General features: G+C 38.8%; 1 protein-coding gene across 3 annotated transcripts in view; it reads right to left on the bottom strand.

The window, feature by feature from the left end:
- The window catches only part of sh2b3 (SH2B adaptor protein 3), a 55609-nt gene that overhangs the window by 21761 nt on the left and 21177 nt on the right, over positions 1 to 12671 (bottom strand). The gene's annotated exons all lie outside the window — the stretch shown is intronic.

Raw genomic sequence — 12671 nt, 5'->3', positions numbered from 1 at the left:
CTCTCCCCTTACATGTCTCGCTGTCCTATCCATTAAAGGCGGAAATGTAATCTTGCCAAAATGTTTTCAAAGTTTTTGTATGTAAATAAATTAATGACACTTAATTTTGGAAAATCTACTTCTTGAATGAATAATAATGTAGTTACACGAGCAAAAGCTGTCATAAAGGCTTCTGTACTTTGTTAACTGTTCATGTTGTATCACCATTAGCGTGCTTTTGAAAAGTACATAGTGTTGCATATGTCTTTTATGAAACATGGACATTAGTTTGAGAACAAAATTGCACAAGTTTGCACAAAATTCACTCAGCAGTGGATGGAAAATTGCTAGCATGTGTGTGTCGGCGTTTGTGTATGTAAGAAATTTCAGTCGTGTGCTACTCATCCACATGCGTAAGACTTGGCATGTGTCAGTTAAGGGTGTGTTGTGTGTCCACTTACTGTGCATATGGAAAAGACTAGTCAAATGTATTTCTCATTTTTTTCTTTGTCTACAATCACGTCTGGAAAAGCTTATAAACAGAAGAAATGCAAGACCTTTGGAAATGACAACACAAGTCAGTCAGTCTTATCGGTTAGGTAAGCTAAACCTTTTAGTAAAATTTCCACCTCGTGGTCAGTCCAAGCAAATAAATTCCTGGTCTTACTTTTCGCCATTGTTGTTCATTCTTCAAGTTTTTGTTTTTTTTTGTATTTCCAACTTATACATACATAACATCAGACAATCTGCTTCCTGTTTACACCAAGACACACGTTCCCAGTGTATGTGAAAAGTCAGGTGATATTTGTTGTCAGACGTGTTAATATGGATGGAGAAGAACTCATCAAGAACTCATCTGCTACTGGAGCTTAAAACTCTTGTGTGGATGGTGATCGTGGAAATGAAAACTTAGTAATGTAGCTGTAGCCTAAAACATGCTTTATGCCCCACAGATACCTTTTACATCTTGTCAACAACACCTATATAAAGTTTCAGACCTCTAGGCTTAATTGGTTGACAGAAAACTAATCTGCAACTATTTTGGTAATTGATTGATTGAAATGTGACGATTGACTAGCCTGACAAGCCAGACCCACATCAAGATGTTGGGTCTGTGAACTCATCATTGACAGGGCTCAATCCGAGGGGCGGGATAAACAGTTGTCTTTCAAATTCCCTCTGCACACAATAGGATAGCGCTACAACCAGGTAGAGCAACGAAGAAGGTAGCGAAGCTAGTTGATAGATTAAACTTTTGCCAAGCCAACGGAGAGTGCCTAGACCCCCCTGGCTGCAAAATAAATTTGCTGCCACTAGGGTGCGTCTAGATTTCTAGGCTAACGATTGACTGCTTTGTTTGTCATATATTATTGTAAATCAAAAATCTTTGGGTTTTGGACTTTTGGCATGTTGTCACTATTCTTTGATATTCTATAGAGTAAATGATTTATCTAAAGGCAGCAATCGATAATGAAAAAAAACATTGGCTGCTGTCCTAGATATATTTGTATCCCAATAGTGGATGATAATATGGGCCTGCTGATATATTGGTCTGGCTTACTCCAACACTAGAAAGACATAAAAATCAAAATCAGCTGGGATTGATTTTCCAAACTACAAAAACGCACATCTGACAAAGAGACATGCCCAGAAGTTGGGAAGAAAAACTTTCTCTTGTCCTTCCTTTCCCTTCTGCCCCGGTGCCACACCATTGTCTCTGAATAAACCTTACTGTGCAATTTTGCCCTTTATGACAACAGTTCCTGGTACCACTGAGCCAGAACCAGGTTTATACAGGGAAGGAGATCTAGCCATGATAACATTTTCCACAAAGAAGTCAGAGCCAAGTGGGACTTGCCAGGGCCAGAGAAAACTCTAAATGTTTATAACGCAGTATCAAAAGCCATGGTTTGCTTAGTGAGAAGCTACAGTCCCAATTCAAAAATCATCTCTGCTGGCAGCATAACAAAATTATTCATTTTTTTTAGGGGAAACTGAGAGGCAGCGATAATGAGTAAATGCTAGTTGTGTTTGGCCCTGTAATGGAAACCAGGCTAAGGACTTGCCCGGAGAGCATCACGGGAGGGAGCTAAGCAGGATTGGAGATGTGACTCAGGAAAAGCATGGAGTGAAGAGGAGAGAGTAAGGTATAGCACAGTGACTTTTTTACAGCATTTTAATACCACATACCACGGAATACTAATATCACGACCATACTGCTCAAAGTGTGGGGGGAACAGTGAGCAGAGTTGATTGAGTAGCGCGAGTTGTATCTGAGAGTAGCTGCTGGATAGCCGGACAGTGCCGTGAACTACGACTCAATTCGATATATTTTGGAAAATGGCTGAGGCACAACCAAAGAAAAGACGCTCGGAGGAATATATGGCGAGAAGAAGAGAGATTGAGAAGGAGCAAACAAAGACCCGGATTTACATTGGGGAATCGATCCAAAGGTGGCGAGAACTCCGCCGGCAGAAGGGCTTCCAGTCCGATGCACAGGTGGCTAAGTTCTTACTGGCCAGGTAGGTAAAGTCAAGATTGGTTGTTGTAAATGCATGCACACTTGAGCCCTCGTGCCAATAAAAAGTCATTATTTATTATTATTATTATAAGTTATCCCATGAAAGCGAACCTACAAAGTTGTGGTAACTATACTGGTTGTACTGGCTAAGGTAGTTATTATCGAGCTAGGTTACTAGCAGCTAACAGCTAGCTTTGAAGTGCATCCAACGAACTCGTAATGGCACTTGTTTGTTTTCATGTTAGTGTAGTACAAATCCACTTTCCATTTCAATGCACGTTCATGACAGTTATGGAAACATGGGGGACGGGGCGAGCTTGCTCGGTTTTGTTTGGTATTTACTTGGAACGTCAACAGAAGTGACATCAAGCAGGAACTCATAGTGCACCTTTAAGGCCGCATCTAACGATTATTTTCATTATCCATTAATCTGCTAATTGACGATTGTTTCATCGTTAACTCTATGAAATGAAATAACCAACATTCACAGTTTCTCAGAGGCCCCGGTGATGTCTTAAATCAGTTTCTTCTGTCCGACTAACCAAAACCAAAACCTTAAGATATTGAATTTACTGTCATATATATCAACAAAAAAAACAGCAACGTGTCACATTTTACAAGCTGGATCCAAAAAATCTTTAGCATTTTGATTCAAATGATTCGTCAGTTATCAATATAGTTGCATATAAATTGCCTGTCAATCGACGGATCGACTAATTGACTAATCATTGCTGCTCTAAAGTACATGAATTATTTACAAAAAAAAATTTATCGACATATTTGTCAGTACTTCCCACTTGTATGTAAAAATAATTCATAGTAATATATAGTAATAATATAATCATTGACTTTGAATTGGACCCAGATAAGCGGCAGAAAATGAATGAAAAATAATTAATTTAGATTTGGGCTAATATTTGTTTACAATAAAATGTAAAATATATTCCTGTTTCTGACTAATGGCTGAAGACACTCTGTCCTTGTTACGTCACATCACACTAGTTTTCCTTTGGTATAAAACCTAAAACCTGATCTTTATGTCATGATGCTGATGTGGTTTACTCTTGTGGTCATCATTTTGCAAATACTGCAATTAAAGTGGACTATAAGTGTTTCTTTTTACAGAAGCACCAACAGAAGAGCATAAACCATAAGCAAATGAAGATCCCATAACCACCACAGGGCAACCAGACAAGCAAATTATAAAAAAAACTACTTCTTTGTTCATCTTAATGTCATCTAAATCTGGTATTTGTACAGTTTTAATACTTATAATTTCTTCTGAGGGACCCAGAAAGTCTGGCTCTGAGACAGAGTAAAGCATAGATATAAAATAGTAAAATAGCCAGTTTATTAGGTATACCTAGCTAAAACTAATGCAATACAACAGCACTGCAATACATCCTACATTCATGAGGGTAATAACGTTCTTAATAAACTGGCAACTGAGAGTAAATACTGTTGGGTTAATCTATAGGGAGTCTTAGAGTGGCGAACCTTAAGCAAGCACTTCCAAGCAGAGTGCCATGCGCTGAAAAATATGGTAATTATTTAAGAGTCCCAAGTTGAACTATGTGTGCTACAGGTGTTTACATGACAAACATCTTTTGATAAAGTAAATAAAAAGGAGTACTTCATATACATACATACTACTTGAACCATGACATAATGATGCTGTGTAACATAATAGTGTTTGCGGGTGTGTGTGTGTGTGTGTGTGTGTGTGTGTGTGTGTGTGTGTGTGTGTTGGTAATGATGAATAAGAAGAATAGAAGTCAAGAGAAAACTATTGGGTGAGGGTGTTGCACATCTTTGCTTTGGGGGCTTTCCACATGCAACTCAGCAAGGTCATGTGCACTGGCACTGTGGTTGTAGGACACACACACACACACACACACACACACACACACACACACACACACACACACACACACACACGGGTCAACAAGTGACAGGGAGAAAACACACACATTTCAAATGCAGGAATAATTAACTATGATTAATCACCAAAGGAAAACTATGTATTGAAACAGAGTATTCATTAATGCAGGCAGAGATGCAAAGAAAGACAGCACGACAACCTCTTCTGCAAAAAAAGAGACAGAACTAGAAAGAGACAGAGCGAGAGATCTGACAAACATCTTGACCACATGACTCTAACCACTCTACTTCCTTTAGATGTTTCTATAGATTTGTGTCACACACACACACACACACACACACACTTCTACTTTGCATGCGTATGAGTTTTTCTGCCTCCTTTAGACTGAATTCAAATAAACAAAAGCGACAGATCTCCGCTGTAGTAAACTGTATCTTATGTGAGCTTTGTTGTTCTCCACATCTTGGCTTGACACAACCACAATTTTGCAGACGTGTATAAAATGTTGATGTTGCAGAGGCAACAAGCTATGCAAGGTAGCCCTTATTGCGTCTTCCCGGCCACATCCTCCAGCTCTATCTGGGGGCTCCCAAGGCGTTCCCAGGCCAAGTGGGATGTGTTTTCCCTCCAGCATATTCTGCAAAGGATGCCAAATTCTGCTATATGAACTCACCACTGCATGAATCTGCTTATCAATTTCCTGCTCCACCTGACCCTTACTCATGAACAACACCCAAGACATTTAAACATGCTTACTTGGGACAGCAATGCACTCCCAACTCAAAAGGAGAGGGTATCATGGGTTCACACTCAGCTAAAAACCTCTCCAGCTTGCACTAGATGCTACAGAATTAATTAATGAGTTCACCAAACTGTACACCTTGACCAGAAGCCAGAGCCTTCTCTCAGACATCCTGGCTGAAAAAAAGCTTTCCTTGAATGGCTGAACGGTGTCATATCCTGATAATTGGTCCCCTTTCTCTAAAAAAAAAAAAAAAAAAAAAATATGTAGACCACTATGGAGGTTATGACTAACACGGGGACTTCACCAAGAGTGTTCTGGTGGCCTCATCCACAGAGGGTATGTCAGTCGGGTTCAGTTCCTTAAAATGTTCCAATATCCATAGTCAAGGTCAGCACTTCTCGTCTACTGAGAACAACGTGGGCAAGCCCGTGGTTCATGTAAACATGGTCACTGAAATAGATCTGGTCTATAAACTTGCGGATTCTGCCCACAATATGCGCTTTTCAATCAGAAATCTCCACATGAATCATATCTCAAATTATATCAAAGGACATAACAACAAGTAAAGAAAAAGAATATTATCTAGTGATCTACTGTATGTAGTCTACAACATATAAGAGGTTGCAGTTCTTTGAAGCCCTTAGTTATATTTACACCAAGTGCCTTCCTTGGAAATTTGTGGGTTTTAACTTGGTAGGATCTCTTTATGACTCACTGTATTCCTGACAAGAGTCATTACTGCTGACTTTGTCTTAATCCCTTAAACCGACTTTCACGAAGTGTGGTGTGTGAGGACTTTTAATTAAGAAGCAAAATGCTAAATTATATAATAAATAAGGCTGAATATAGCCTGAATCTCTATGCACAGTGGCCAGTGTCCAATCCACCACTAACAAAAAGCTTAATCATCTTTAAAGAGCACTCATATTTTCCAATACTCTAAGTTTACCACAAAGTAAAATGATGAATATTTTTGATGAAAAATCATCCATTTTGGTGTGGTTACAGAAACTAGCATAAACACTTATCCTGGTTTTTAGAAACCTAATCACACCTATTCTGAAAAGAGTGGGATGCTGTGGCAATATTCCACATTTCTGATCACCGAGACTAAATATCTTTAAGGTTTTATTGACCGAGATTCTGCTTAATGATTCAGGCTTCCATAGTGAGTGTACTTTATTAAAAATGCTCTCTTTGTATACACTTGTATATGCAATTCTTTTGGCTGCTTTTGTCCGACCACCTCACCGTACTTTCCAAAGACCAAATGGGTAGGTCTACAAAACAGGCAGTTTATTTTTTTTACTTAAAGTATTATTATTATTATTTTTATTATTAATAATAATTAAGAAATTGATAATCAAAGTAGCTGTTAGTTGCTGCCTTATTCTGTGCATAACTACGGCTCTAATAACTTCCACAGCAGTTTCACACATGACTGTAAGAAAATCAAGAATCCCATGCAACCCTGCAGACCTCAGTTTCATTGGGACAGATTTAAGAAAAGGGTTGAGTGACAGTGGGCTATCATTTTATTTCAAACCAATAACATTATGCCAACCAACCAGACATATTGTTTTCAAAGGGATTTCCAAACTCCGAGCCAACTGGAAGGCTGACTTTCAGAGGCTTTTTTTCCCCTCAGGTCTCTGTGGACTGTACAAGATAAATATCTGGTAGGCAAAATTAGGAGACGGGGGACAAGTTCAGGCAGGTCAGCAGAGAGAAACTACAAAAGCAGAACCTTCAAGTAATCTATTTTGATGAACCAAAGAAGACAAACAGGAGAACATCTACTCTCACGCTTCACCATCTATCAACATTTTACAATCTGTCTGGTTAGAACAAATTGATTTGTTACATGATATTCACATCATATACACATGTGGTGAACATACAATACACAAGCATGCATGTGCACCCATGCACATATCTACATCCATTACATGACTCAGTCAAGTCACTTAGTTTCTAGGTGTCATGAAACTCAATCCCTGGAAATAGGAAAAGATTTTGCTTTGTGGGTGAGATACAAATACTGTTATGATGTAAAATGAAACTAAAGGCTTGTCTCTCTCTGAAGAGATAATCTCTGCTCTAAATACGTGTACCAGCCAACTATTGTCTTTCAGCGAAACAGTCCCAATGAAAACTCTGCACAGTGACAACGGCAAATTATCCAGGAGTACTGACATTTTGAATGTCATTTTTCAGTACTTTAAGCAGCACCGATAACATTTGACTCACCTCAATCATAGCACGTTAGCAGCAGAAACTACAGTGGCAGACATTTCAAAATGCATGATTTGATGTGGAAAAAATGTGTATTTTGATTCATTTGACTTGGGTTAACTGAGCCTAACATTTCAGACTAACTTTATCCTACAGTAAATTACCTTAACAGCTAAAACAGTTGAAAATGTTCAATGAAAAACAACTACAGCATAAAGCCTTGTGTGAAGCAGAATTTAGCCAAAAGTCCAAAATCTCATAGCATAGTTATCCTCTTTGCTGGTCTCTCTGAAGAGAAATTAATTTGCCATGTTATTTAGGTGAGAATGAAGACAGAGTCCTTTTCATAATTTATTGCTCATTATTGTGATGATTTAGCGGCTTTTCATTTTAGTTAAATGTCATTTATTTCAGGTGGGTTCCTCTGGATGAATGATTATAAAAAACTTGAGTTTAAAGGTCCAATATGTAATATATTTACTGTAATAAATCCAAAAATGACCCCAATGCGTCATCAGATATTAAGGAAACATGCTAAGTTGAAATACTATCTTTTCTGACAACAATGCTAATGCCAGTATTTTCTCCTTTTGAAATTTCCGTTCCGTGACGGAATGTCTGTTTGTGTTTTGGCCTGTTTGTTGTTATCAACAGCCCAGTTTGACAGCCAGGCCAGGTTGCCAGATATACCTGTAAAAACGTAAACTCAGCGCGCTACAGCTGTAAGGTTAGTACAGCCATAAAAGCAACAAACAAACAAACAGGATCAACGGAGATTGATTTTACCCGACAAAAAAAACGGCATGTTTCTAATAGTTGCGTGACCAGAGACGTAAGAAACACGTCTGGGTAAAAATTGGAGATGTATTTGAAAGATGGAGACAGCTTAGAGCCCAAAAGAACGCAGAGTTGGCTAATTTCCTCCTGAACAGGTAAGCATTAGCTTCAGGCTAATTTATCACAGCTACTAGGGACGGGCATTTCAACATTTGTGTAGCTACTCACATAGAATTATATAGCTAGAGTACCCGAGTTGGTTACTTGCAAAAACAATTGAGACACAGCCAGTGAAGTGATCCCGACTGGTCCTGGCTAACGCCGCCATGCTAACCCTGCTAACGGCTAACGTTACCGGAGGACCAGGCAAGGAACCACAGCTGTTTACAACATGTAGCCTGTTCAGCGGCTGTAGCTGACAACGGTGAGTTATTTGAAGCCCAGAGAGGAGGGCTGTAAATTGGAAAGCGAGGACCTTGAGTTTGCAGTGTGTTTAGCGATTGTTGCCGTAATTCTAAGCCAATAAAGTGTGTTCAGTCGGGTGGAAAAGGATGGCAAGGTAGTGGTATTTTTAGCGGTTCCTATCGTAATTCTAAGCCGAAAAAGTGTGTCTGTCAGTTGGGTACAGAGCTCCACGTGAGCACGGGCTTCTATGACTGTCAATATAGCCAGCATCTAACATTAGCTACTCCGCTGTGCTGTGAAGTAATGTCTGGCTATGTGAGACAAGCGTCTAGCAACATTGTATATATATATGTATATGTAGTGCAGCTAGTGTTTAAAATAGTTACTGCAGTACAAATTCAAAATACTGGAGAGTTGTCTCCCCCGCCCCCTCCTCCCCAGACTCGAAGTTCACGTTGGTTGCCAGGCAGATACCGGAGCATCCACAACAATGTTGCTAGACCCTTGTCTCACATAGCCAGACATTACTTCACAGCACAGCGGAGTAGCTAATGTTAGATGCTGGCTATATTGACAGTCATAGAAGCCCGTGCTCACGTGGAGCTCTGTACCCAACTGACAGACACACTTTTTCGGCTTAGAATTACGATAGGAACCGCTAAAAATACCACTACCTTATATATATATATATATATATATATATATATATATATATATATATATATATATATATATATACACACACACACACACACACACATATCTACACACACACACACATATAGGACCTTTAAGGAAGGGAAAATTTTGTGTTGCTGATTTTATTTATAGAGCCTGAGACAAGAGACAAAGTTCTTTGTTTGCAATGTAACATAACTACGTAAGATGTTATGTTCATGTCTGACAAATGTATCACCACTGTGACTGTACTTTTTTGGCACCTTGTAAGTCCATGTGGGCTGGGCACTTAAATAAATAGCCAACTAACTATGTGTGGGACCAGTGTATGAAATTGATTTTTTTTGTCTACCAGCCCAACAGCTAGTGAATGTTCACATTTTAACAACCACTCAATAGATTACCATTGTTTTTTTTGGCTGGTCAGTGAAGCAAATCCACCAGCCACATGCATATTTTTACCAGCATTTGGTGGGTGGATGGTGCTGATTTTGTACCCTATGTGGGACACTTCTTCTACTTCTTCTCTCACATGTTTTGTAAGAATGTTGCATACCTTGAGTTACAAAAATAATAAACACTTGAAAACTTGCCACGGACCTACAGACATCTACATCTCGCTCCGTCTGTCCTCCTCTTCGCTGGCTTGTCTACCTAAATTTCAGTCTGTCTTTCTCATGTCTCCTACTGTTGTGTTTCCTGTGTCTCTCTTGGTTGGTTTCATTCCGTTTCTGGTTCAGCTGACTGGGGCCCATATGTTCAGACTTTTAGTTGTGGTATGCAATGAGAGCCAAATTAACGCTGCATGTTGCCATATGAGAGACTGAAGTACAACAAGTAACACAGAACAGATGGACAGCAGAGTCTGGTTGTTGGAAAAGTATTTTCCACTGATCTTGCAAACTCCTCTCTTACTGCCAGTGAGAGAGAGAGAGAGAGAGAGAGAGAGAGAGAGAGAGAGAGAGAGAGAGAGAGAGAGAGAGAGAGAGAGAGAGAGAGAGAGAGAAATCACAGCGGAGATACAGAGAGAAGAACGTGTAAAAAAAAAAATGTAAATACAAGAATGCACAAGAACATATTTAAATGCATTTTTACTTTGACTCAGTTTAATGAGACATAATGCCACATTTGGCTTTTTAAGAAGGCCTATTTCTGGAAATCCTTCTATTTTAATTTTACTGAAGGCTCAAGATAAAGTGTTACATGACCCTGATGGGAGAGAAAAGACAAGGAAGACAAAGCTTTTACCACTATAGATGTCAACATATATAAATTAAGTGTGAGAGAGCACAAACACATACAGACAGAGAAGGACAAACTTTAAGAGCAACATGATACATAGTTGTAGGCACATTTACACACAAGCATGAAATGAAACCATGTGGGAAAGATTAAGGCTGGAACACACACACACACACACACACACACACACACACACACACACACAAGATGAGAGGGGTGTGATTAAGATGAAGTCTACAGGAGGTCTGAGGAAACATATCTGCCAGCAGTCTGTGGGAACTGACTGGAAGACAGAATACCACGATTTTCCTGGCAAGATGCTAGCCTTGTCTGTAACCTTGACTACCGTACATCAGATGAAAGGAAAAGTAGGGCTTGGTGTTGTAGAAACAACTACCTCGGTTAAGAGAAAGTCAAAGCTGAGGAAGGTTACGACGAGATAACTCCAAGACTCGAGGAAAACTGCACATTAAGATACTAAGAAAGTAAGCGATATATTACATTACATGTCATTTAGCTGACGCTTTTATCCAAAGCGACTTACAATTAAGTGCTTTCAACTGTGAAGGTTCAAACTCCAGACAACAAGTAGTAAGTGCAGATACATTAGCTTTAAATAGGCAAAGCTACAAAGAGACACATGAAAGTGCAGGTTCAAGAATTTTTTTTTTTTTTTTTATATCCGAGGTGTAGTCGGAAGAGATGTGTTTTTAGCCTTCGGCGGAAGATGTGTAGGCTTTCGGCCATCCTGATATCGATGGGGAGCTCGTTCCACCATTTGGGAGCCAGGACAGTGAACAGTCGGGATTTCATTGAGTGATTAGTTCTCCCTCGCTGTGAGGGGGCATACCAGAACAAATGTCACACACATTCGCTTTCTTCTAAGCTTTTTGGGATTTGGACTAAATTATCTAAAATAACATAACACCATAACAGGAATTGTTTATGGGTCCCAGTGTCAGTTTGTCCTCATGGAGATACTTGAGGCCAAACTTTAAAGGCCGAGACAAGATAAAGACTTTAAGTTTAAAGTCTCAGACAACACTGAGGACATCATGGAGACTTCTGCTCGTTTCAGCTGACATGATAAGATTCACTTCTGCTATAAAACAAGTATTACATCGTCTATTTTGGCTATTTTGTCATTCCATCTGCAAAACAAAAAAAAATAAAAAATAAAGATCTCAAACCTGCTTATATAACTGGCAAAAGTTGAATCGAATCCATCCTCTGCTAGTGGACAATTTTAAATCTCAAATTATCCCTGAATTTCCCGTCTGTGGATTAATAAAGGCTTCTTATGTTATCTTATTAATTGCCACAGCAAAACAAATGGATCATATGCATGAGCGCAACAAGTAGATTGTGATGGGAAATAATTGTAGGATCATTTTCATCCAATTAGTAACAAATTTGATTAGGATGACTTTAATATATTATCTAACTAAAAAAAATTACTTTTTTGGTGCAAAATCTATGAATGCTAAAATTATCCAATCTTACTATAACATCACTCAGTTTACCATTTCATAACTTTAAGCTTGGGCCATTTTTGAACAACACTATAAAGTGTAAACTATCAAGTGTCTGTTTAGTATTGATATTTTCACAGCAAAAAAAGAAGCATAAAAGAGATGGCATTCTCATAAATTAAAGCTGTAGCCTTTCAAAAAGTTTGATTTTGTTTTACAGTAGTTTTATTTTCAGTTAAAACCTGAAAAAACTGTAATGCCATTCTCGCAGTTGTCAGTAGTGTGGTTATTTCTCCTGCCTTTTTCATAGTAAGCAAACAATTGTGATATCATTTTTAGTGATTTGTTGACTAAATAAAATCCTGGAGAAGACAAATACAGTCATTCACACACACTAGACTACAAAGATGAAAAAAATACTGTACATGGGAGCAGTTTTCCCTAAATGTGTTTTGCCCTCTGTCTTCTGACACAGAAGGGAGATGTTGTTTGGGGCATTCTTAAGGTAACTGGAATGCTTTCACCTACCCAGGTTATGTGAATTAAGCCGTTTAAAACTGTTAAGATTGACATTAGCATTGCATCAAAAAACTGGCTCAACTTTTGCACCGACAGGGAGCTGTGCCTTGACTGGAGCTTTCTCACTCAAATCTATTATCAGTTTCCATGCAGCTTCCTCTTTTGTGCAAAATTCGCTCACTGATATTACTGCTGTTTCTCACACAGAAAGATGTT

The sequence above is a fragment of the Sander lucioperca genome, chromosome 2 (genome assembly GCF_008315115.2).
Source record: "Sander lucioperca isolate FBNREF2018 chromosome 2, SLUC_FBN_1.2, whole genome shotgun sequence".
NCBI classification, from domain to species: Eukaryota; Metazoa; Chordata; class Actinopteri; order Perciformes; family Percidae; genus Sander; species Sander lucioperca.
The sequence above is the reverse complement of the archived record's forward strand: the minus strand, read 5'-3'. Positions and strand labels throughout refer to the sequence as shown.